At 46.1% G+C, this 25,231-nt stretch overlaps 3 non-coding genes across 3 annotated transcripts; all 3 read right to left on the minus strand.

Annotated features, from left to right (window-relative positions):
• Nucleotides 1–15,961: 15,961 nt before the first annotated feature.
• trnai-aau (transfer RNA isoleucine (anticodon AAU)) lies at nt 15,962–16,035 on the minus strand. Its single transcript has one exon. It is a non-coding gene; the product is annotated as a tRNA-Ile (tRNA).
• An 841-nt stretch (nt 16,036–16,876) lies between these two features.
• trnas-aga (transfer RNA serine (anticodon AGA)) lies at nt 16,877–16,958 on the minus strand. Its single transcript has one exon. It is a non-coding gene; the product is annotated as a tRNA-Ser (tRNA).
• Nucleotides 16,959–19,437: 2,479 nt separating this feature from the next.
• Nucleotides 19,438–19,510, minus strand: trnar-ccu (transfer RNA arginine (anticodon CCU)). Its single transcript has one exon. It is a non-coding gene; the product is annotated as a tRNA-Arg (tRNA).
• Between the last annotated feature and the right edge of the window lie 5,721 nt (nt 19,511–25,231).

Genomic DNA, 25,231 nt, shown 5'->3' on the forward strand with positions numbered 1-25,231 from the left:
CAGGATGTATGTGATGTGGCGACTAGGTTCAATTTTGTATCCTCTTTAAAAGATTAAGGACTGGGGTGAGCGTGATTTACCACCCTTTCAGCTAAGAACCCGACGTGCGCACCGTTTAAGCTGCATAAACTCGGTCGTTTAACTCTTCTCCATTAGTAGGGTTAAGGTTAAAGAAAAAAACATTGCTGACTTTTTTTTTGCCAGCCGCTAGCGCTGATTAGCAAGGTTTGTATTTCATGTTTTGCAAGTTGCATCCATTTTAAGAAAAACAAGTCCCGTTAAAGACAGGAAATGAATACTTGCATTTAATTAAGTCTAGCCGTAGGCGGTTGTCCATAATGACCAGTACTGTTCGAGAAGACAGAACAAAGAAGGCATCGCTGGGATTCAGACCCAGGATCTCCTGTTTACTAGACAGGCGCTTTAACCAACTAAGCCACGGCGCCCCGGGAGTGTTGCCCTTTTGCAGCCACTTGGACACACCTTTAGAAAAACATTTTGTTAACAGGCATTCTGCCTCAGCCTAAACACCTATAGCTTGCAAAGCGCATGCTATTAGACAGGCACCTCTGCAAGACCTTAAGAGTCTCTTAAACTAGTGATAGTAAGGTGTTCCCAATGGGCGATGTTCGGCTTTCAAATCATCTCTCTGTGGAAGCGCCGAGATGCAGCTGTTTAAGGCTTAGAAGCAGCTGACTGTTTCACTACCTAGCTGATCACTGTCAGTCAGGGAGCTTAGAGGTGAAAAGCCTGTCTGAGAGACAATTCGCCGTCGATCAGTTCAATATGTTCCGTACCAGCTCGGCGCACCCGAGATCATCTTGGTAGCCATGTAGCTCATATGAGTGAGAGCGTGTGTGTGTACCACCGTGGTTGGATGCCGGCCCTTCTCAGGTCACAGTAAACCTTCTGCTCAAAAAAAGTGAGGTAAAACCTCACTCTGCACAGTAAAACCTCAAAAAAAAAGTGAGGTTTTATTTAATCTCTGACCAAGGGAAACGTTTCATTTTTTCAAAGAAATGTTTGTTAAAAAGTAAAGTCATAGTTCGATGGGATTCAATCATAGACCGTGTGATATGGAAGTCAGGAACCTAACCCACAGCACCACCAGCACAGTCATATGCTGAGTGCTGAAAAAGCACTACAGAAACATTATCGACAGACAATGTACAGCGTGTACTATTCTTGTGTTGCGGTACATGAATATAATTATATCGTTATTAATTTCTAATTTATAACTTTATTAACTTTATAAATTTATTAACGTTATTAATTAATTTCACGACGCACAGACAGGGCGCGGGGAGCCGCCGCCTGCAAACACAGCTCCAGGCAGGACTCCACTCCACAGGAGCCGCAGAGCAGAGGAGATGGGGGCAGCTTAGCTCCTGTGCAGAGACCTGAGCTGCTGTTGCTGCAGACACTGTCTTTTCTGCACTCGGGGTAGGAGTGAATGTTGAGTTGCCCTTAGAAATGAAGCAGAGCACTTCAACGGCACGGGTGTGTGTGTGTGCGCCCTGGTGATTCTGGGAGACAGATCGAACCTGGGCTAAAAGAGAGGGGGCTTAGCTGTCTTCCATTTGCTAGTTTAAAGTTGTACAACCCATTTGTATCTGCTAGGCGGCGCAGTCGCCGTGCACAAAGAACGCTTTGAAAAGCGTCAAAGGCAAGTCATTCTGAGTTGGTCGTTTGTGTTTTCCGTTCAGACGCGAAATGCTGAAATGATCTCTCGGCTCCTCGGTTGTCATTTCTGCTCCGTAAAGGAATCACAGCACCCGTCGGCTTCCAGCACAGTGGGTCGGGACACGATGCCGGGGGTCGGAGAGAGCGATGTCTTCCTCGTTAGTATAGGACCTGTCACCTGTCCCCACCTGTCACGCGGGAGACCGGGGTACATCAGGACGCGCATTGAAGTGAAAGCAGGATGCGCTGCGACATGCACTGTGCAGATCCCGCCACACTAAGAGGTGAGTGGGTCTGTTCGATCACAGCGCTAGGCGAATCCCCAATCCCCTTTTGTGCGTGGCGACAAAAGAAGTCTGTTTCCGCCCGGCTTTGAACCGGGGACCTTTCGCGTGTGAGGCGAACGTGATAACCACTACATTACGGAAACGGTGGTAAGATGTGCCCAGCGGCCCAGCGCTGAGCTTCGCCATTGCGATTCAGCTGCTTCCAGTGCCTTTATTGGAGTGTGCTGATGGACCGTGCTCTCTCTCCAGAGACCAGCACGCCTGTCATGGACGGAGCAGGAAAGGCGCCGCCACATTCTACAGCCCTCTCCACGCAATCGACGAAATCGGGCTACTGAAGTGGAGAAAATCGCCTCTCCAGAAAGTGCAAATATCATCTTGGAGAGTATAAATCCTATTGCCGAAGGTCAGCCCTGTCTACCAGAGTGACCCTCCCACCTCCTGCAGCGATGGTCAGCTCGTCTCACACGCGAGAAGTTTTGGCTGGAAACAAGCGCCCCCTCTTCTCGCACGGTTTGCACGTTCGAGAAGGATCTTCTTCACATTCGCCCATGCAGTTCCCAGTCTTGTGGACGAGGACAAAAAGAGCACACAAGGGCTCATCCAGGAGTTGAACCCAGGACCTCCCACACCCTAAGCGAGAATCATACCCCTAAACCAATGAGCCACAGCAGCACTTTCCATTTTATTCTGTCAGCGAGCTTGAGGACGGGGGAGAGGCGTCATTCGCTCGTCCAGTCAGACCTTCATCAATAAGTCAAGAAAGCCGCAATTACACGACTGCCTTGCAGACGAAGGGCAGTGAACTGCACCCGGTAAGAGGGGAACAAGCGGCACTAGGCGACACCGAGGCATGAGCCCCAGCGAGGGGGGTTAGCTTGCATGGTACAGCGCTCGCTTTGCATGCGAGAGATAACGGGATCATTTACCACGTCCTCCAGGTGTGTGCTTAGAGCTTGATGTGCCGAAAGGTGTCCTTTAGCCTGTGGTCACGCCTTGCATGGAGAGCGTCATGCAGCTGTCAATCATTTTGCAGCCACGCCCCCTCTTCATCTTCTCTCTGCCTTGAGCGTCTCCGCCACTCTCTCTTGACATTTCATGTCAGCATGTCAGAAGTCCGAGTGACGTTTTTAATGGCTGAGTGAGGGCACGATGCTGAAGCAGAGAGGCCACTTCAGCCAGAGAGACTTGTGCTAGGTGAGATCTGAAAAACGGACTCGCAACAGAAACAGACCAAAAAAGTATCGGTGAGATCAAAAGGCAAATGCAACATCCAGCAGAGGGCGTCTAAAGATTAGGGAACGGGCGACTGAAATCCATATGAGGCAAACTTTCCAGCTGTGTACTGCAGCTGGCCTCGTTGGCGTAGTTGGTAGCGCGTCAGTCTCATCGTCTGAAGGTCCTGAGTTTGATCCTCACACGGGGCAGGGCTGCTTCCTCTCTTGCTCTTTTCAAACACTTGCGGCAACTGTTCGCTCATAACCACGTCTGGAATGCGTGACCTTTACACGGGGGAGAAGCAACGCCGCATCCCTTTTCTAAAGAACATTCACATTCAGAAATAAGTCAAGAAATTTGCCATTACTTTAGCTCGCGCTGCTGTCAGCCTGCCCATGTTGCCAAAGAAAGATTCACTCGGCGTCAACATGACAGAACAGCGATCACTTGAAAACACTGTTCCACACTCCGTAAGCAAGAACTTCAGTGTTTGCAGTCACCCGATATGCCGATAGTCAAAGGAGCACAAAACATGAAGCGTCAAAAGACAAGTTGAGTTGATGGAAAGAGCCTTGAATTGATGAGCACAAAAGTTCAGCTCGTACAATAGGCAACGAAGGTCCCGGCGTCATCATCGCACTTGAAAGGACTGCCTTGCAGACTAAGGGCATAGGGAGGTTGCTGTTTTCAGATGGAGGCATTGGGATGGTGGGCCGAGATCTATTCTTCTTAAGGAATTCTTCATCGTGAAAGATCGGTCCACAGGTCATCCAAAGAACTTACAAATTTTTTGGACTCAGGGAGTCACGTGCTTCCGGAAGGGAGTGAAGTGATCAAACACATGACATGCCCCCTTGATCTCACATGCACAATTCTGCTGCAACATGCACAGCTACCATCCACACCAGGCAGTGGGGCTTCAGCAGAATTTGCTACGCCACCTGCAATTACATATCCAGCTGCACACATATACATGGCCCCTCTGTCCTTTTCAGGATCTCAAAAAAAAGCATAGCGTGGTTTTCCTGTAACCTGATTGACCGCATCTCCCTCAGAATGTGCCCCGTTGCATTCATTGCTGAAGCAGGACGGAGGCTAACGGACATGCCAGAACAGTTAGGCTCAGCGATCTCTCCAAAATATTGTGGTTGTAGTGGAAGAAATATGGTTTAAATTGTACCTTGGTATTTCAAACTCTCTCTAGAATGTTATCCTTTTCTATTTTATTTTGACAGGAACTGGCTAATGACACTAGATGAAAAGAGAAGAAAGAAATCACAACGTTTCGGCCGTGGAGCCTTCTTCAGGTGTGAGGGCTCCACGGCTGAAATGTTGTGTTTTCTTTCTTCTCTTTTAAGCATGGAATAGACCTATTACTTGTTCCTTTGCAGCCTACGCATGCTGACACAGCTCCCCACCTGAACTGCTAATGATGCCTGGTAGTTTGTGGTACTTGGGTATTGTCTTATGTTTGCTCAAACTGCATATGTGTGATTGCATATTTTTGGGTATTTTCATATGTCAATATTTAATTCACTGACATTCCTGTATGCTTGGAAGAAAGGTAGATTGGATTTGGCACAGGACGCCTGCCCATATTAGTTGATCATTGTTGGGCTGGAAAAACAATGATAAAAAGTGTATGAAAAAAGCTCTCTCCAATATTTCCCTTCTCTTCGCCATGGTTACACTGCCTGTTCTTTCCGTCTTTTGTCCTTCTACAAAGATTCCAGGGCTCTTTTTCCACCATAATATCAGAAGCCAAAAAATAACCATCTAATGTGTAAACAGCATTTGTAATGTTGGTAGCTGGAAGAGGTTAAGTATGTTTGCAAGACCTAGTTGATTACACCACAGACTTACTTTGTTGTTGTCAGTTTTTTTTTTCTCTTTTAAAGGCTGTAGGTGGGGTGTGATGGACTGTACCACTATCATAGAAGATTTTTTCAGGACACATCCCAGTTCCATAGTAGAATTTATCAATAGTAGAATTCCATAGGACATTATTTACCAACATATTACCCAGTGTGAGACTCTGCCAGTAAACCTCAGAGCATTGAGTTCTCCACTGATAAAGATGGCTGTCTGAAGTCATGAAATCCACTGCTGGAATGCTTGAGAGACTGTAATTGAATCTTGGCTGGAATTAGGCTTTCTATTAGTGTTGATTTTTGGGAATTATGTGGTAAAAAGGGAAAACTCCTTTACTTTAGTCACTTTGAATGTTCAAATGTACAGAACCTGCAAAACTAAGCAATGAAAAAAATCCATCACCACTCTCATGATAGCATAACTCATAGTCTCTGCTGTTGTGTAACAATACACACTTTCAATTTTCTTATCGCCTGTCTCCAGAGAGAATGTTGTTAGTGCTGATGACCTTGAATTAGACCTTGTTGACTCTGTAAAACAATCTTCCTCTGCTTAGATTTTCACTCAGATTGATTTTGTTCTCAGATTATTCCTGGCAGGACTGAGTTTCTAAGACATGAAAAGTGAAAGAAAAAGTACAGAAGATCAGCCCTTGAATATACAACATTGTGCAGTGAGATTGTTAAATGTATTAGCTGCTATCCCGTGCTAGAGCCTGTCGTGGTAAGCAGTGGATGACAGGATCTAGCATAGATACTAATGAAACACTGTTAATGAAAGATAAAACACTTGAGTCTTATTTTAGTTTTCCATTTCCCTTTCATTTGTGATGTACTGTACAACAGGCCACAGAACATGCACAAAAACAGATATGCACACATTCACACCAGGCAATGACAGTCTGCCCAGTCAGAATCTGAGCTGAGGTATCAGAATTCTGAATTCCCTGAATTCTGTCATGGATCATCCACAATAAGGGCAATGTTTGAACACGAGGATCCCCAGGAGAGAGCCTAGTAACATAAATCTTGGAGCAAAAGCAGATGATTATCTTCATAGTTTGTGTGGTTGAGCCAAAGTTGAGCATGAGGATATGTGAGTCACCATTCTTAGAAATGGATCCAACTTCAGACAGGTGTAGCGGTGAGGCTTAATAATAAGGCAGAATTAAGTGTTTCTGAGCTTTCCCAAATTAGGCCTCATTTCTCTGTTCATCTCTGTGGTGCAGCCACAGAGAAACCATTCATGCAAGGTGATTTAAGGTCCAAGGACAGCTCCCAAAGGGGGATGCACTTAGCTAAGCCTGGCTATCATGATCAATGGTCATCCGTTGGTGCCTATCTGTCTAGGGAGTGCGAGTTGGACATCTGGATTGCATTCCTAAGTGTCAGGACTAAGTGACTCATATCTCACCTTGATCAACCAATCAGGGACTGGTAGGGCCGAGTAACCCACGTGGGACTCTGATGCCCATGGAACTTTCAGCCAATCAATGAGCTGAAGTTCCTCCAGGTAAAAACAGGCAACACAGAGAGCCTGAGAGATTCAGAAAGGGAGATTCAGACAAGATTCAGATTCAGATTCAGATTCAACAAGATTCTGTGAGAATTCCAGGGCAGGACGGCCCAGGAGCAGAAGGCTCCCAAGGGCAGGACATTCTCGCAGCGCGCCTCCTGACCATCCTGAGACTCAGCCCGGACAACCACGGAACGGCCAGTGTGTCCGAGTGCCAGAACTTTCCTTTGTTCTAAGAGTCTAGAGTGGAGGTTGCCAGAGAGTAACCAGCAGCAGGCCTCCTGAACAGGTCGGAACTGTGGAAAGCTGAATCACTATTCAGAACTAGCTCTTCATCAGGAACGAACCAGTCCTCTTCCTGACTTGCTGGGACCCACAGTCATCTTTTCTCCTGTGCACAAACTTTGCTAGTTAATGCCAACAGTGAGCATCAGCAGCGCACCGTCGCAAGCCGCACAGCACAGCCTGGCACGGAGCCAGAGAGCGCGGATTGGACAGCAACAGCCTGCAACTGTTTCTTTGTGCCCGCAGGAGATCTGAATCCCCAAAGATTGGATGAGTATTCAACTTCAATGCATTACAGCTCGAGAATTCAATTGTTATCCCAACCAGTTGATATCAATTTAATTCCTAAGAGTTATGTACTTGTTTGAGTATCTAATGTAGAAGTTGTAACCAAGTTCACTTTACGAAACGGTCTTAATGAATGATATACTGAACGTATGTCCTCTTGATGTGTAACACTTTGTAACTGATTGAATATATATCTTTTGTATTCTGATAACCCTCTCGATAAGATCTGTTAGGTTTATATGCATATTCTATGTATTAATAAATGTATCCTCGTGTATTAGTACCTGTGTGTGCGCGTTGTTTGAGTTATGTCGCATGGTTGGATTCTAAAGCCATCAAAAGAATCAACTTTGTGATTTACTGCTACAATTAATAATTGTCTCAGTAAATGCCCAAACCCTACAGAACTGGTGCCTTCAGAGAGCCACTATGATTACATATTTGGCGTCCCTGAACCGGCTATGAATCACTACATTTAATTGGCGTCCCTGGCACGGGCGTGGCAAGACTGAAATGAGTCAACCAAGCGAATAATTCTTATAAAACGCCGCGGGTTTCATACACGACAATACAGTGTGCTGAAAGCCGAAAGGAAAAAAAGTTCCCCTTGCTCTTTAAGCAGTGCTTGATTGTTTTGTGATCTTTTGCGATCTACCGGGTCGATTGCATACTTGATCTTGTGGTTTTCTGTGGTAAAACTGTAATTTCGTACTTAAAAGTAATACTCTTTAAGTTTAACGATGGTTGCTAAAAGGTCTGAATTCGAGTCGCTATTAAGCACTCTCTCTAGCAGCGACAGGTCTGACCACGATCTCTTCCATATCTCCGTCAGCGGAGAAGCTAGAATAAATCTCCATTCTCTGAGAGAGCTAGCGAAGGACATAGAGAGATTTGACCCCGCAGTGTCAGAGAATAATATCAAGAGTTATATTCAAGACCTCAGGTATACCCTGCAGTACCTGCCAAACGCCACAGAACAGGAGAAAGTGTTTCTGGTCAGGAAAACTACCAGCAGAGCTGTACATGAGTGGATGGCTAGGCAGATGAAAGAAGTCTGTAATGACTTTGAGCAGCTATGTCAAGCACTTATCGAAGAATACAGTGCGTTTATTGACCCGACTGCCGCGATAGCCGCCGCTCTTAACATTAAGCACGAGAGAGCAGAGTCCCCTCGCGAATATTACGAGAGACTTAGACGAACTTATTTTGCAGGGCGAAATGATGAGGGTTGCGAAGAGAACACACATTTCAAGGGTTTATTCATTGCGAATCTCCACCCGTCAGTCAGAAAGATGATCTTAATGCATACAGATGCACAGACCATGAAAATGACTGATATTAAGAGATTCGTGCAGAAAGCCTGGGAGTATGATGTCCAAAGTCGCTCTGAGCAAAAAGTTGCTAAAGCGACTGCGTTCGCCGTCAGAGCCAGGAGGGTTAATTCCCCCCTGCTCGAAGGAGCACAGGCTCCTGAGCTGGCTAAGCCCCGTTCCAAAGCACTCACACAGGACCGCACCCAGCGTCCTAAGTGCCATGAGAACACCGGGGGAGGGAAAGGGCTAGAAAAGGCTGAACAAAAGGATTCAGTAGCCGCCCGCCTGGCCAGGCTGGAACAAGCTTTATTAGGACAGGGACAACCGCTCCCCAAGGCTGCCGGAAGCGTGAATGAGCTGATACTCTCCACTGGAGGAGGCGGAGACCCGCCCCCTCTCCCTCCCTCAGTCTATCTGATTGAGCGGAAGGGTTCCTGCCTGGATAAGGTCAGCCACTCCCAAGTGAGTGCTGACTCCACCCCTGAAGTCACAGAGCAGGCAGTAAAACAGAGAGGAAAAGCAGGAAGCTTTTACCTCAAGGCTGCCATGGGAGATGTCTTACCCAGTGAGACACTGATTGACACTGAGGTTGAAAGGTGTTTGATGTCACACGGCAAGCTCAAACGGGTAGAAAAAGAAAAGGACATGCGACTCAGAGAGGAACCTTTGGTGGATCACCAGAAAGGCAAAGTGTGGAAACAGGTCAAGGCTCCTAAGTCTTCTGTACAGAAGGAAAGGGGGGCCAAGAGGCAGACTGTGCTCACACAGTGCCCACCGAACACAGAAGCCCATGCGGAGATTCCTTCTGTTCCCTCTGGACAAGAAATAAAAATATTTTCTTGTTCCCCGAATATACAGGGAAGTCGTGTCCCGGCCGAGGTCTCAACAGCCTCCCTGCCACAGGAGCGGTGCTCCAAGCAGCCGCCTGATCCACCAGGTAAAGCACACACCTTTTACATCCCTAAAGAGGAGCAGATCTCCCCACCTGGCGATGAAAAGGAGCTTTCCCTGTACACCCTGGCACCCAAGAGGGGTCAGGACCACCACCCTGCAGTGGTGGAAGGGATCCAGATGGCAGGAGAGCAGGTTGGTGATGTAGCCCTCACCCTTAGCCCTGAGAGGTCCTCTATTAGTGAGGATCTGCTTGAGCAGCTGTCACAGGGCCACCGCCAGGTGCCCCTGGTGCAACATTCACAGGTTAGACAGGAGGTCCAGCTGGACGCTGAGACTACTGCGCTGTGGACACACCTGATCCCAGATGCTGATTCCCTCTGCTTTGACCCAGGGAACCTGCAGTCAGGTAACATTATTTCTCACGACTACCAGGTAGTGAGTGAGACTGACCTGATTGTTCCTGCCTCAACGGCAGGGTTGCCTACACACCCAGTCCCCCAGAAGGGACAGGGAATGAAAGCCGAGCCGGTTTTCTTACAGCCACCAGCTCAGTCTGTCAGTCTGAGTCTGACCAACAGTGGTTCAGCCAGACTGGAGCTGGATGGTAAAGTCACCCGCCTGCCAGTGCAGGACATCGCAAAGAGGGATGTCAGAATCCCCGCCTGCACTGACATGGGCCTGGTGAGTGATAGTAAGTTCAAAGACAGTGAACTAGCTATCCCACTGCTGGGGCAGCTCCCTGAACCCCTAGCGAGGGAAGGGGGGAGCGAGCAGGTGTCCTACACCTACCCCCAGCGAACGATTGTAAACATGCCGATAGAGGGATTCCTCAATCAGGAGGTGTGCAGGGTGAACCTGAACAGTGAGAATAGGGTAACAATCCCAGATCACTCAGGTGCTCCAGATGACCACTCAGCCGAGGGTCAGGCATGCTCCACCGCTGCACCGCCCCCTGCAGGGTTCCTAGAGCACAGGCATGAACAAATCGAAAAAGCAAATGCCCTGGAAAAGGAGGAGCAGCATCAGCAGCTGCGTCAGATCTCCACAGATTTCCAGGATGTTGGTGCCCAAGATGCCACAGGGCATACTGAGAAAGACACCATGTACACGCTGCGCCAGCTTAGAAAGGCAACAGTCACTCAGAAGGAGATGACTGGGATCAGCCACCCGAAAAGACTTTTGGGAGGACTGATTGCTGCCACCACTGTTGTGCATTTGCTATTTCTGGTAGGTTTGTGTGCTACTGGCACTCTCACCCTGACTGCCCCAAGAAGGCAGGGGTCAGAGATGCCAGAGGGTAGTGACAGACTGTATCGACAGCAGCAAAAGTTGGAAAGCTTAGGGAATACCCTACAGGCAATTTCCTATGCAACAGGGTTAAATCTTATTCCCCAACCAGTGGACATGATTGTTGGTGTTATACAGTGGGTTTATGCTTGTGTGCAACAGGCCAGAATGTTGACACAAGACCTGTTAAGGGAGTTTAGTGCCACTGTAGCCAGTCTAACCACGGCACAAATCCCAACCCACTTGATTCCACTCTTCTCAGTAGAGGAGTGTGTGACATTAACCCCATCGCTCATAGCTCACCCAGAAGGCAATCCAAGATTGAATTCGGTTCCAAATCTTGAGATGGGTATGGCTACCAAAGCTATCCATTGGCTGTGTCTAAACGATTCACCAATGAAGGGTGTAAAGCTACTAACGAGCAGAGGGAGGTTAATGAACCCCATGAAGAGCAGGTGGGAAGTAAATGGCTGGTCAGCACACCACATTTAACTGACACTATGACTTGTGACGGGCATGATACAGCTACCACAATGCAGCTACCTAATCAAACAGTTTTCCTGTAAGTTCCCGAGGAGGCCATAGTACAGCATGGTAACTTAACACTGTACGGTCTGGAACCAGACAATATAAGACCAAACTTGAGGTCATGGATGCCTTCAGGTGCCACACTAAGGAATTGGATAGAAATCCAAGAAACAGTAAGCCCTGAAGAGGTACAGGTAGTTAGTTTGCTTTAATGGAACAAACCTCCAAATCACCCTAGCAGATACCCAACACAGGTGTTGTGGTTTATCGGGGGGCTGGGAACAGGAACTGTTGTTATTGTAACACTACTGCCGGGAAGCTGGATCATGACTGACAGTGTACTCTGAATGCTGTACTCTCACATCAAGATGTACTCTGGGTAGCACGAATGAGTCAAAGGTAGCATGTCAAAAGAAAGGAAGTGACTTCTCCCCAAATATCTACCACAGAGGTATCAGATATTGACAGTGAACTTCCTGATGTGTAATTCCTAGACTGAGATAATGTCTCCTACCGTGTTTATACATACTCCAGATGTTATTCATCCTGTTTGTATCCAATGCTGGTTCCGGTATGAATTCTCGAGGAGTAATGTAGACATTTAAGGTTAATGTTCTAATGGCAAGGGACATCACTTAACTCTGTTTTGTTTTGAAGGCAACAATGCCTCGGGACCTCGTGGCCTTCAAAAAGGGGGGATATGTAGCGGTGAGGCTTAATAATAAGGCAGAATTAAGTGTTTCTGAGCTTTCCCAAATTAGGCCTCATTTCTCTGTTCATCTCTGTGGTGCAGCCACAGAGAAACCATTCATGCAAGGTGATTTAAGGTCCAAGGACAGCTCCCAAAGGGGGATGCACTTAGCTAAGCCTGGCTATCATGATCAATGGTCATCCGTTGGTGCCTATCTGTCTAGGGAGTGCGAGTTGGACATCTGGATTGCATTCCTAAGTGTCAGGACTAAGTGACTCATATCTCACCTTGATCAACCAATCAGGGACTGGTAGGGCCGAGTAACCCACGTGGGACTCTGATGCCCATGGAACTTTCAGCCAATCAATGAGCTGAAGTTCCTCCAGGTAAAAACAGGCAACACAGAGAGCCTGAGAGATTCAGAAAGGGAGATTCAGACAAGATTCAGATTCAGATTCAGATTCAACAAGATTCTGTGAGAATTCCAGGGCAGGACGGCCCAGGAGCAGAAGGCTCCCAAGGGCAGGACATTCTCGCAGCGCGCCTCCTGACCATCCTGAGACTCAGCCCGGACAACCACGGAACGGCCAGTGTGTCCGAGTGCCAGAACTTTCCTTTGTTCTAAGAGTCTAGAGTGGAGGTTGCCAGAGAGTAACCAGCAGCAGGCCTCCTGAACAGGTCGGAACTGTGGAAAGCTGAATCACTATTCAGAACTAGCTCTTCATCAGGAACGAACCAGTCCTCTTCCTGACTTGCTGGGACCCACAGTCATCTTTTCTCCTGTGCACAAACTTTGCTAGTTAATGCCAACAGTGAGCATCAGCAGCGCACCGTCGCAAGCCGCACAGCACAGCCTGGCACGGAGCCAGAGAGCGCGGATTGGACAGCAACAGCCTGCAACTGTTTCTTTGTGCCCGCAGGAGATCTGAATCCCCAAAGATTGGATGAGTATTCAACTTCAATGCATTACAGCTCGAGAATTCAATTGTTATCCCAACCAGTTGATATCAATTTCATTCCTAAGAGTTATGTACTTGTTTGAGTATCTAATGTAGAAGTTGTAACCAAGTTCACTTTACGAAACGGTCTTAATGAATGATATACTGAACGTATGTCCTCTTGATGTGTAACACTTTGTAACTGATTGAATATATATCTTTTGTATTCTGATAACCCTCTCGATAAGATCTGTTAGGTTTATATGCATATTCTATGTATTAATAAATGTATCCTCGTGTATTAGTACCTGTGTGTGCGCGTTGTTTGAGTTATGTCGCATGGTTGGATTCTAAAGCCATCAAAAGAATCAACTTTGTGATTTACTGCTACAATTAATAATTGTCTCAGTAAATGCCCAAACCCTACAGAACTGGTGCCTTCAGAGAGCCACTATGATTACATATTTGGCGTCCCTGAACCGGCTATGAATCACTACACAGGCGTCAAAAGTAAGAGTATACAGTGCTGGGGCAATGACACTTCAATGATCAGAAGGATAACAAGAGTTTTAATGCATTGAAATTGATTTTCTGGTGATGCACACTGTCATGGAACTATTAATTTTTAAGGATCACTTACTGACGTCAGACAGCTGCCAATTCTCCAGACTGGAAGGATGAACAGTTTATCCCCCTAGGTACCATATTTCCATATTTCGAAGCATTGGAATAATACATGTCATACAGCAACATAAAAACAGGAAGACAAGTATCACAGCCCCTATAATCGGTGTTAGTAACTTAAAAGAAAAACATTCCCCCTGGCCCAAACAGTGATTCTAACCAGGAGAGAAAAGCCAGTGTATCTTTTATGCCTCTCTCTTTATTCACCTTGTCTTTTAGTTCTTTCAAATGCTGAATAGCGAGCGTAAGATTTCCGTAATCATAGTCATTAGCTGGAATATATGTACAACAGGAGTCTCCTACTAAAGCATAGACTCCTCCAGATGCTGCATTTTGAAGGTCCAGCACGAACCTGTTCTGAAGTGCCATTAATCTAACTCCCCTTAATTCTTGTTTGATAGCGTCTAAGCCTTCTAACGTGATATTAATAAAAGAGTACATTTCATAAAAAGTCGCATGGGTGAGGCTGTAGAATGAGGCATTAAAGCACATATATAACAAGATGCATTAAATTTCTTTAACTTTACAGTATGATTTATAAATTTATACCACAAATTACTCATATCCCCCTCATTATCAGTTTCATTCAGCCAGTTTGTATACAAAGAGGCTTCGTGTTTAGATTCTTCCTCTTTTGGGGTGGTGACAGGCTTCTACATAAAAAGGAAAAAGGCTGTGCACATCAGTCCCAAGCAGGTTATCCCCATCTGTCCTTGTGGAGACATCACTCCTGTGCTTTGCTCAGTTCGTTTGTGACCTTTTTACAGTGGGAAGCATGAATCCAGGGCACCATTTCTGTGACCTTCACAGCAGTGGCAGTGGTCAGCAGCACCTGGTACAGCCCCCTCCACCTGAGTGAACACCATTTCTTTTTCCTGAAGTCTTTCACCAGAATCCAGTCTCCTTATTCACTCATTAGTTCTTACAGCACAGGTAAATCCCTGTGGGCTGGAGCCCAGCATAATCCTAGGCTTTTTTGGTCAACATTGGTCAACAGATTGGTCAACAACTGGGTAATAACTCTTAGAAAAATCTACACATTGTTCCCCTGCCTCAGCTGTGACGTTTTGCAGAACAATTCTAGCTGAAGTTGTAAAATTTCTCTTTGTTCCGTTCCTGCAAAACATCTTATTATGAACAAATAAACCACAATAATCATTTGCATCTAGGGGAATCACTCCCAAGGGTAACCCCCCTTAAAACTATATTGTTCTACCCATCAGGTTCTGCCACTAGATAAGAGAACCTTTCCCATGAAATCATTTTTTGACCTTCATGATCCCTTCAGGGCGTACAATTAGCACAGAAGCAGCAGCTTTAGTCCACATGTTTTTCAAACAGGATATTAACGATATGATCATAACGAATAATACCAGACCCACAAATATGTATTGAACCAGAGACCCTCTCCATGTTCCTAGCACAGACTGTAGCCATGCACCAATACCCCAATCATCTGGATTGCAGGATTTACGAAGAAAATTATTTTCGCAGTAATTAATTTATTATATTTACTATATTTATTATACACGTGTAAATTAATTACTGCGAAAATAATTTACTTCGTACACTGTGCAGAGTGCCGTTTACTCCTAGTTGCGGCACACACGATACATACAGTAAAAAGCCTCAGGCACTGTGTTAGATGTGTTTTCGACGTTATATATGCGTTTATTAATGTCGTCGATTTTACGGTTGCAATTCGACGTTGATTATACGTCGAGGCGACGTATATATACGTATAGCCGTATTTTCGCCGTGAATATACGTATATTCGACGAATCAATGCCCACTGGGTAAACTCTTGAGCAAACTCTGAACCAGCTCTAAGGAAACTAATCCGATTAGACGTTACTTTGACTCATCTTTTTACGCTCAGTGCTGGATTGCTCAAACTCCAGCTAGGGTTAGGGTTAGCATTCCCACGCTACTTAGACACTTTGTTTACGCTCAGTGCTGGATTTTGGGAACTTCAGGACGAGTGGGAATTTTCTCCTATCTGTCAATTCTGTATTGTTTTGGAGACTCTTGGCTGCCTATATTGTACAGTGCAGCGTGAAGGAAACATTTTCCAAAACTGTGTCAGCTCAAAAGATGTAAGAAAACCTCTCCAGCTGCTTTAACTCTCTTCATTTTTGTCATTTAATGTGACACTCGATGTATAACTGGAGCCTCACATATGCAAATGGTGAGGCTCCAGTTCGACACCACTTTACAGTATCTGACAAAAGCATGGCAGACTGTGCCATGACCGGCAGATAACTTCTGCTTATTTTTACCATATTAAACATTGGAAATCCAACCACTTGCATTTGTGACACTTGATTTTGACTCCACCTAAGACTCTTAAATCTTCAAACACTTTTCTCTTCTCCCGCAACACTCTTGTCTGTCGGCACTATGTGGCAGCGTTGCATGACAACCCATCTCACCACGGAAAGGAACCTAACAGCTTTGGTAAGACAGGAGAAAAGAACCTGGCCCGTACGGGGATCGAACCCATGACCTTGGCGTTATTAGCACCACGCTCTAACCAACTGAGCTAACCAGCCTCGCGACAGTGGTCCTCTCTGTGCTGCAAAAAATCAAACTCAGGGAATTTCTTTTGCCCTCCTTTGAATAGAAAGCCGTGTAATTCAGTGTACGGGCTTTCTCGTGCAGTTTCATGGTTCTTGTAACCCAAATCCTACACTGGCCTGAAGTGTCCCCCCATTTCACAGCATTTTTCAGCTGATTTAAAATGTACCTAAAGGAGAAGCATTATTGAAGACCATCAATTACCAAGAGCTTTTGTCAAAGGTTTTGGTGGTCACTTTTAATGACCACAGAGCACTATGACCTCGGTTTTACATCTCATCCGAAAGACAGCGCCCTTTTACAACACAGCGTCTCCGTCACTATGCTGGGACATTGGGACCCGCACAGACCTCAGGGTGAGCGCCCCCCCGCCGGCACCATTAACACCGCATCCAGCTGGAAGCTTTGTTTTTCCCTGTAGCTCACCCTCATCCGGGTACTGACCTGGCTCACACCTGCTTAGCTTCAGTGGGTTTTCAGTTGCGAGTTGCAAGGGGATGCAAGTGATGGAGCCGCTCGCTGCAAAAGCCACTGCATTGGCCGGGAATCAAACCCAAGCCTCCCGCGTGGCAGGCACGAATTCTACCACTGAACCACCAACGCTCAGTGTCTGGGCCTTCAAAAAAGACGCTTTTTTGGTGCTCTGTGCAAAAAGCGTCGACATATGCTTCCAGCTGCAAAATGCCATTCGCGGACGCTGAAGAATGTATTTCCAAGGCAGCGGGTACAAGCGATTGGGCGTTTTAAAACCACCAGGAAAAGCAAAGAGGCGCGCTTCTTTGCTTGCGCCGGAACACACCGACTGGAGGCGGACAACGTAGTCGGCAGGATTTGAACCTGCGCGGGGAGACCCCAATGGATTTCTAGTCCATCGCCTTAACCACTCGGCCACGACTACAGCAAGCCCCACCGCCGCTGCGTTCTTGCTACAATCTTACCTGGATCGCGAGGCGCCGGCGGAAGCCTATTTCAAAGTCGTTCTCCGTTTCAAAAAAACATTTCCAAAATACAAGCCTTGCAGACAGACACGCCTCAGAGGACTTAAGGGTGGCTTCATGTCTGAATGATAAAGTCTCCCCGTCCGGACATGAAAATGCCACTTTGTTACACACAAAAAAAGAATCAACAACAGAGAAATGCCCACAAGCATTTGAAAAGCCGCACCACGTCGCACTTGAAATAGCTCTTACATTAGTGGTAGACGCAGGAATCGCCTTTTTATTTACGCTCTTACCAACGCGATGGAAAGCAAAACAAAGCAAAGCAGAGCAAAACAAAACGAACAAACGAAAACCCTCATGTCCCGCACTTGCATATAACGCTGTTACGTCCCCAAGCGGTATTGTACGTCATCCTAGCACTGCACGCCGGGGCGTATGGTATATGGGAACGAGCACACGCCACGAATCGTCTCGAATCACTCCCTACAGCTGTAAGGTGCCTTGAAGCGTGCACCCCCAACATTCTTCTTTGCTCATCTGTGAAAGGTAAACTCTTGACCAAACTCTGAACCAGCTCTAAGGAAACTAATCCGATTAGATGTTACTTTGACTCATCATTTAAGGGATCCTTGTTAATTGGAGAAATCAATGATTTCGAATGAATTCTGTATGCGTTAAAAGACAGCTATACACAGAAAACACGCAGGACACTGCTCATGATGTTTCCCGAGCCGAAACACAGTGCGTTTTTCCAAGCCATCTGACCAAGCCTGCCCACTGAAAACTGCAGGAGATCGTGCAAAGACGTTCAAGTTTGTAACTACTGCATGCACAGGAAGCAGAATAAATTCCTCTATTCAAACTGTCAAAGGTTTGCTTTGCGAACGCTGCAGGACATCGCACAATCTCTTTTGAACAGGGACAAACGATTTCTTATGGGGCGCAGTAAGTACAGACGTTTAAAAAGCTCCACTCATGCCAATGATGCAGCATGAAGAAGCGCAACCTAAAGTTTGCATTCCTAGCACTGTTGCAACCTAGCACTGTTGCATTCCCCGCATCAGTAGCTAAGAGAATATAATTTACGACTCTTGTTAATGCAGTTTCAGAAACCAGACTGAAATTTCTCAAGTATATTATTTGAATCCATTTGATGTTGGGCAACAACTATTCTTTCAAGACTTTTAGATTGAAATGGGACCTTTGAGACAGGCCTGTAGTTGTTAAGAACTTGTGGATCCAAATTTGACTTCTTAAGGAGCGGTCTAAGAACCACTACCTTAAATTGATCATGTACGACGCCTGACGCAAGCGATGCATTCATCATACTAATTATAGGTCCTGCCAGTCCTTCGAGGGAATCTTTGACTAGCTGAGTGGGGATGGGATCTAGCAAACAGGTGGTTTACTTTGTCTTACGTCTGTGTTCATGAGTCCACCATAAGAAGAAATCTGAACAGGAGTGGTGATCATGCGAGGTCACCATGGAGGAAACCACTGCTCTCCCCCCAAAAAAACCACCAATGCCCCTCTCAAGTTTGCTAAAGACCACATGGATGTTCCACAGCAACTCCTGGAACAATGTTCTGTGGACAGACGTGACAAAAGTTGAACTTGTTGGTAAATGTGCACAGCGTTATGTTTGGAGATAACAAAACACCGCATACCAACTCAAAAATCTCATCCCACCTGGGAAGCATGGCGGAGGCTGTACGGCTTGCAATCATCGAGGGACCGATGAATTCCGAGATGTATCAGGAAATTCTACAGCAGAATGTCAGGGTGTCTGCCTGTGATCTAAAACTCAAAAGACGCTGGGTCTTGCAACATGACAAAAACAAAGGAGTACATCAACAACAGAGTGGCTGAAACAGAAGAAATTCCGTATGTTGGGATGGCCAAGTAAGAGTCCTGACCCCAATCCCATTGAAGTGCTGTGGCGTGATCGGAAGCAGGCCATTCAGCGCAAGACATCCCAAAAATATACATGAACTGAAACAGTTTTGCATAGAGGAATAGGCCAAAATACCTCCTAACCGCTGCTCAGGTCTGACAAGCCGCTACAGAAAGTGGGGGTTGAGGTTTTTGTCATAAAGGAGGTTCCACTAGCTCCTTAATATAAGGGTTCACGTACTTTTTCCATCAATGACCTTGATTGTTTAAACCATTTGGTCAATAAAGAAACAGCAATGTCAAATGTTGGGTGTGTGTTCTTTGTTAAATCAGACTCTCTTTATTAATTATTATGACTTAGATAAAGATAAGATCACATGTTAGGAGCCATTCATGCAGAAATCCACATCATTCCGAAGGGCTGTTTACAAAAGTTTTTCTCCCAACTGTATGTGAGAGAAAAGCAGAGACGCTCACTGAGTAAGGTGGGGTTGCAGCTTTGCAAATCACAAGGACATTTGTACGCTCAAAAAGGGACAGGAGCATCCCAGATGGGACTCGAACCCACAATCCCTGGCTTAGGAGACCAGTGCCTTATCCATTAGGCCACTGGGGCACACTGGGTTGGGTCGATCACGCTGATGAAGAGCCAGTTTTTTTTTTCCTTTGATTTTTCAAAGGGATCCCCAAAATTAGGGAAGTTAGGCAGCAGAAGGTTTACTGTGACCTGAGAAGGGCCGGCATCCAATCACGGTGGTACACACACACGCTCTCACTCATCTGAGCTACACGGCTACCAAGATGATCTCAGGTGCGCCGAGCTGGTACGGAACATATTGAACTGATCGACGGCGAATTGTCTCTCAGACAGGCTTTTCACCTCTAAGCTCCCTGACTGACAGTGATCAGCTAGGTAGTGAAACAGTCAGCTGCTTCTAAGCCTTAAACAGCTGCATCTCGGCGCTTCCACGGAGTGATGATTTGAAAGCCGAACATCGCCCATTGGGAACACCTTACTATCACTAGTTTAAGAGACTCTTAAGGTCTTGTAGAGGTGCCTGTCTAATAGCATGCTCTTTGCAAGCTATAGGTGTTTAGGCTGAGGCAGAATGCCTGTTAACAAAATGTTTTTCTAAAGGGGCCTCGCACTCTTTTCCAAGCAATGGTCACCATCCCCACCGAGTGTCACAATGAAGTCATGTCCTAGGACGTCACCTGTTAGTCTCCATTTGTCTGCCACCAACACTTTAGGTTACGGGGTCACAACCGCACCCCGGAGAGCAGAGGAGCCGTTGGCGTTCTGGCAGCGCAGATTGGGCTGAAGGTGGGGCGCTTGAATCTCCCTGTTGGAGGCCGTCTGAAACTGACCCAAGCCTTTCCCTTGAATTACATCACTTGTTTCCTTTGAGCCGTTTCAGAGACTGCTCCAGAGTTTACCTTGCACAGATGCGCAAAGATTAATGATGGGGGTGCACGCTTCCAGGCGCCTTACAACTGTAGGGACTGATTAGAGACAATTCGTAGCGTGTGCTCATTTCTCTCTATTCCCCGTGTTGCAGTGGTAGGATGACATAAATTCCTGCTTCGACACGTAACGGCATTATAATCAAGTGCAGGAGCTGAGGGCTTTAGTTTTGTTTCGTTTTCCATGGCGTTCGTAAGCGCGCAAATCAAAGGCAATTCCTGCGTCTAACACGAATGTAAATGCTTTTGAAAGTGCAGTGTGGTGCTGCTTGTAAAAACCATTTGTGGTTTGTTGATGTTTTTTCTGTCTGCCAAAGTTGCATTTTGACATCCGGACTGGGGGACTTTATCATTTGAACGTGAAGCCAGCCTTAAACCATCTGAGGCGTGTCTGTCTGCCGGCACGAATCTTGTGAAAGGTATTTTTTTTTAACGGAGAGCGACTTTAAAAAGGTTTCCGCAGCCACCTCGCACTCCGTGTTAGATTATAGGAGGAGTGCGGCGGCAGCGAGCTCGCTTTTGTCGTGGCCGAGTGGTTAAGTGCGTTTGGGACTCCCCGCGCAGGTTCGGAACTCGACGACTCCGGCGTCTGCCGCACGTCGCCTTGTGCCTGCGCGGCAAAGGCAAAGTGCCGCTTCTCCTTTCCCGGTACTATAAAAACGCTAAATCGCTTGGACCCGCTGCCATGGAAAGCAGTTCTTCAGATAACCACACATTTTGCGTTCGCACCTCTGGTGCTCTACTTATGCCTTTGAAAACCTAATGAATAAAGCTGAAAGAACCGACACGATATGTAGGTGCTCGTAAAGCACGCAGTAAAGAACTGTTAACAGCAAGGGTTTCAGTGGGTTAACTGAGGAGAAGGCATCATCGCTAATTGTTGACTTTTTATTTGGTGTTAGAAACACTCTTACTGTGCATGACGTGCAACAAATGTAGCCACAGAAATTGCATCACGCTTTCATGTATGCTATTGCAGACACCAACGTTGCCTAGATAGAAAACCGAAATAGCCGTGGGTTTGCTTGCTGGTCTGAAGGATCTCTCTTCGAATCTCTATCATTTGTCAATGGAAGTAAAAGGCGCTGAAATCTCATACGTTCAGAATCAAACCCGCAGCTGTTGTTCGACTTTATTTCTTGACTAATTATAACTGAGTGTCGCATGAGCAGTTACGTAAACTTGTCTGGTATATTTGAACACAAATGCCGTTCTTCAATTAAAACTAACAGTACATTGTCAGGGACATTCAGTTCTATACAAACAAGAGACAGACAAGAGAATATTTCTACCTTTCATGTGGACTACGTGTTGACTTACTGATCGGAATAATTGAAAAGTTCGGGCTCATAGCCGATGCAGTGCGTGCTAATTAGAACAACAGCAACGCTGAGCTCTCAGCACCGTACTGAGCCCAGGTGTTTTTCTAAAGCTGTCAGGTGCAGTTCATTTACATGAAGGAAATCTCTTACTGGGTACGATTACAATGCAGTAAGTAGCACAGACTGCTTAGGGAGTAGCCCGATGCATTTAAAATCGACCCGAACCAGGCAGGAGTCAAACCTGCAATTTCCTGATTCGTAGTCAGAAGCGTTATCCATTGCACCACTGGCCCTGGTGTGACACTGCAGGACTGTAACCCAGTGAGATCAGCACTGCAACTAGTAAAATATTACCTCCGGTCCATTCTTTTCCAAAAGTGAGAAACATCTGTTTTCTACATTTTGTCTGTTTTAAAACCATATCTCTTTAAACCAAACCAAGAGTTTGTCTTTTGCACTGATATTCTGATTCATTTCGATTTCAAAGAAAAAAAAAACATTATCTTCCAAAGCATCATAAAATTGTCCCTTCTTCCAGACTGTACTTCTCTCTTGTAGTAGTACAGCAGACCTTTCCAGGTGAGCAGATCACAGAGTCCGAAATGAGCTTCCTCCATCAAGCAAAGTACCTGAACATGACTCTGTCTTCATAAAAGCGCCCCTGTAATAAAGAAATTAAATCCGAACTCAAGAGGGCAGTTGCCTACTGAAGTTCAAGAAGTCATCAATTTTAACCTAGCAACACATTAAAGGCTGCATCTATACAAGAACGATTCTAGAAATGCTCACCAGATTACGTTTTAAGACGGAACTGCGCCTCAGGTTCCGCCGAGATCTTAACTCGGATGGTAGGATTCAGAGTCCGGAGTGTGGACTGATGGCGCACGGAGGGTCCATATACTGTGGATCCCTCAGTGATCTTCCGCGTAGTCAAACCGCCAGCGTGTGACTCCCCTGTCACCTGTCCTCTCTCCTCTGTGCAGCGGAGCCCGATTCACGGCAAAGTGAAAAAAAATATGCCCTCAACGTGAGATTTACTCTGGAGTGAGGATAGATGTTACCTTTTTATCATTGAACAGGATGTATGTGATGTGGCGACTATGTTCAATTTTGTATCCTCTTTAAAAGATTAAGGACTGGGGTGAGCGTGATTTACCACCCTTTCAGCTAAGAACCCAACGTGCGCACCGTTTAAGCTGCATAGACTCGGTCGTTTAACTCTTCTCCATTAGCAGGGTTAAGGTTAAAGAAAAAAAACATTGCTGACTTCTTTTTTTTTGCCAGCTGCTAGCGCTGATTAGCAAGGTTTGTATTTCATGTTTTGCAAGTTGCATCTATTTTAAGAAAAACAAGTCGTGTTAAAGACAGGAAAGGAATACTTGTGTTTAATTAAGTCTAGCGGTTGTCCGCTGGGATTCAGACCCAGGGTCTCCTGTTCACTAGACAGGTGCTTTAACCAACTAAGCCACGGCTCCCCAGGAGTGCTGTCCTTTTGCAGCCACTTGGACACACCACTCAGACACATCTGCATTCGGTGTGTGCTCCGCCTGCTCGCTGAGCAAGTTGCCACCTTTACATACAATAGCAACATCGACACCAAGAGAAAGGATGACAAATGGCTTTCATCTGGAACTTTTCATGTCCAAGGAGCTCAATGTGCTTTCTGTGTACAACAGGGCGACTGAACTCCACACTGGCCACTGAACCACAGCAGTGGCTTGCTGGCTTGACATCTCCCAAGGAAAATGTTGAAATCGCACGTGGAACAGGAAAATGACTCTCAGGTGCCCATTGCTCATTTTCAGACACATTTATGCAATACTTTCACCATGCGTTGAGCAATAGGGATTAAAGATACCAGAGGTAAGGTTTAAAAGTGATTCTGAGGTGCAACACATCAGCGATACAGCTAGGCATCTGAAATGCGGGGTTTGAGAGCCCTTCAGGGAACACCGTACCCTAAAGGTACCAGAAGTCATCTGGAGCGCGCCAACTCAGTTGGGACAGCCCAGTTCTGTTGACGAGGTGGCTGATTGGTTAAGGCGATGGCTTGTTAATCCATTGTGCTCTGCATGTATGGGTTCGAATCCCACTCTCGTCGGTTTCCATGTCTGACATGTGTGCCCGTTCGACGTTGGCCCTCCTGTCGTTTGCTCCAGAACTAGAGCCATACATTTTCTAGCGGTGGCTGAACATGGTACAGTAGGCTAACATCGGTATCGAGCAGTGACAGTAACAGTATTTATGTGCCGCTGCTCCCAAGTGGCTCTGGGTTGAGACCGCGTTTTCACTTACTTGCAACGCAAACGGAGAAAGCGATTTTTGACAGTCTCTTGAGAGACTGCGCTAGGTGTTTAGGGATAGACTTTGTCAGTTCCCCCTGGGATGATGGCCTCTCAAATAGTTTGTGATTCCTCTAGACGTTTATACAGTAGAAGCCTGCTTCGTGGCTTAAATCCAAGCTAAGGAAACGAATTAGAGGTCTGATGCAGAACTGCAAATTCAATGAACGGGAACACTACAGTACATTGCACTGTATGTGTGAGGAAAGCTGCCCCCTTCTGTCCCTTGTCGACCGAACAGAGGACTGTAAAGGATACCGCTAAGAAACTTTAGGATGCTGGTTGGAATACAGCTCCAAAGAAGCCCCTTTGGGTGTTATGTCATCAAAAAGTAAGAACAGCAAATCTCCCTTTGATCAAAAGCGCAACAGAACTGTTTTCCGTGGAGCAGGTTTCAGACCCGTAGACCTGTTTTATTCGTAGGGCAGGGCGCATTCCCAAACACGAATCTCCTGTTTTAGAAATGCTTTGGGCGGCGTGAAGTGAAAATAAGAAATGGGCTCCAGATGCACATGGAAGCAATCAAGTGTTTCATCCGAGCTGTTTCAAAGACTGCTCAAAAGCTTTCCTTTCACAGAGACGCAACGATTAATGATGGGGGTGCACCCTTCAATGCGCCTTCCCAGTGGACATTGATTCGTCGAATATATGTATATTTACGGCGAAAATACGGCTATACGTATATATACGTCGCCTCGACGTATAATCAACGTCGAATTGCAACCGTAAAATCGACGACATGAATAAACGCATATATAACATCGAAAACACATCTAACACAGTGCCTGAGGCTTTTTACTGTATGTATCGTGTGTGCCGCAACTAGGAGTATACGGCACTCTGCACAGTGTACGAAGTAAATTATTTTCGCAGTAATTAATTTATTATATTTACTATATTTATTATATACGTGTAAATTAATTACTGCGAAAATAATTTACTTCGTACATTGTGCAGAGATTCTAGACGAATTGCAGACCACATTTAGACGTCTAAGGTATGCGTTTAATAGATGCAGCCATTCAAAATGCGCGGTAAAAACCCGCGGTACAGTAACCTACCCACAAGCCACCGCGGGGCACCAGAGGGTACCGCAGGGCAAGTGATTGGCTGGCCAAAATGACCGACGGGGCACTCGTGGTGCATTGGTTGGTAGTGCAAAGATTTAATCATTTAATGTCTTTACTGTGCACATTTTAATCCGCTTAG

This window comes from Lepisosteus platostomus, unplaced genomic scaffold (genome assembly GCF_059453375.1).
Source record: "Lepisosteus platostomus isolate fLepPlt1 unplaced genomic scaffold, fLepPlt1.hap1 Scaffold_86_H1, whole genome shotgun sequence".
NCBI classification, from domain to species: Eukaryota; Metazoa; Chordata; class Actinopteri; order Semionotiformes; family Lepisosteidae; genus Lepisosteus; species Lepisosteus platostomus.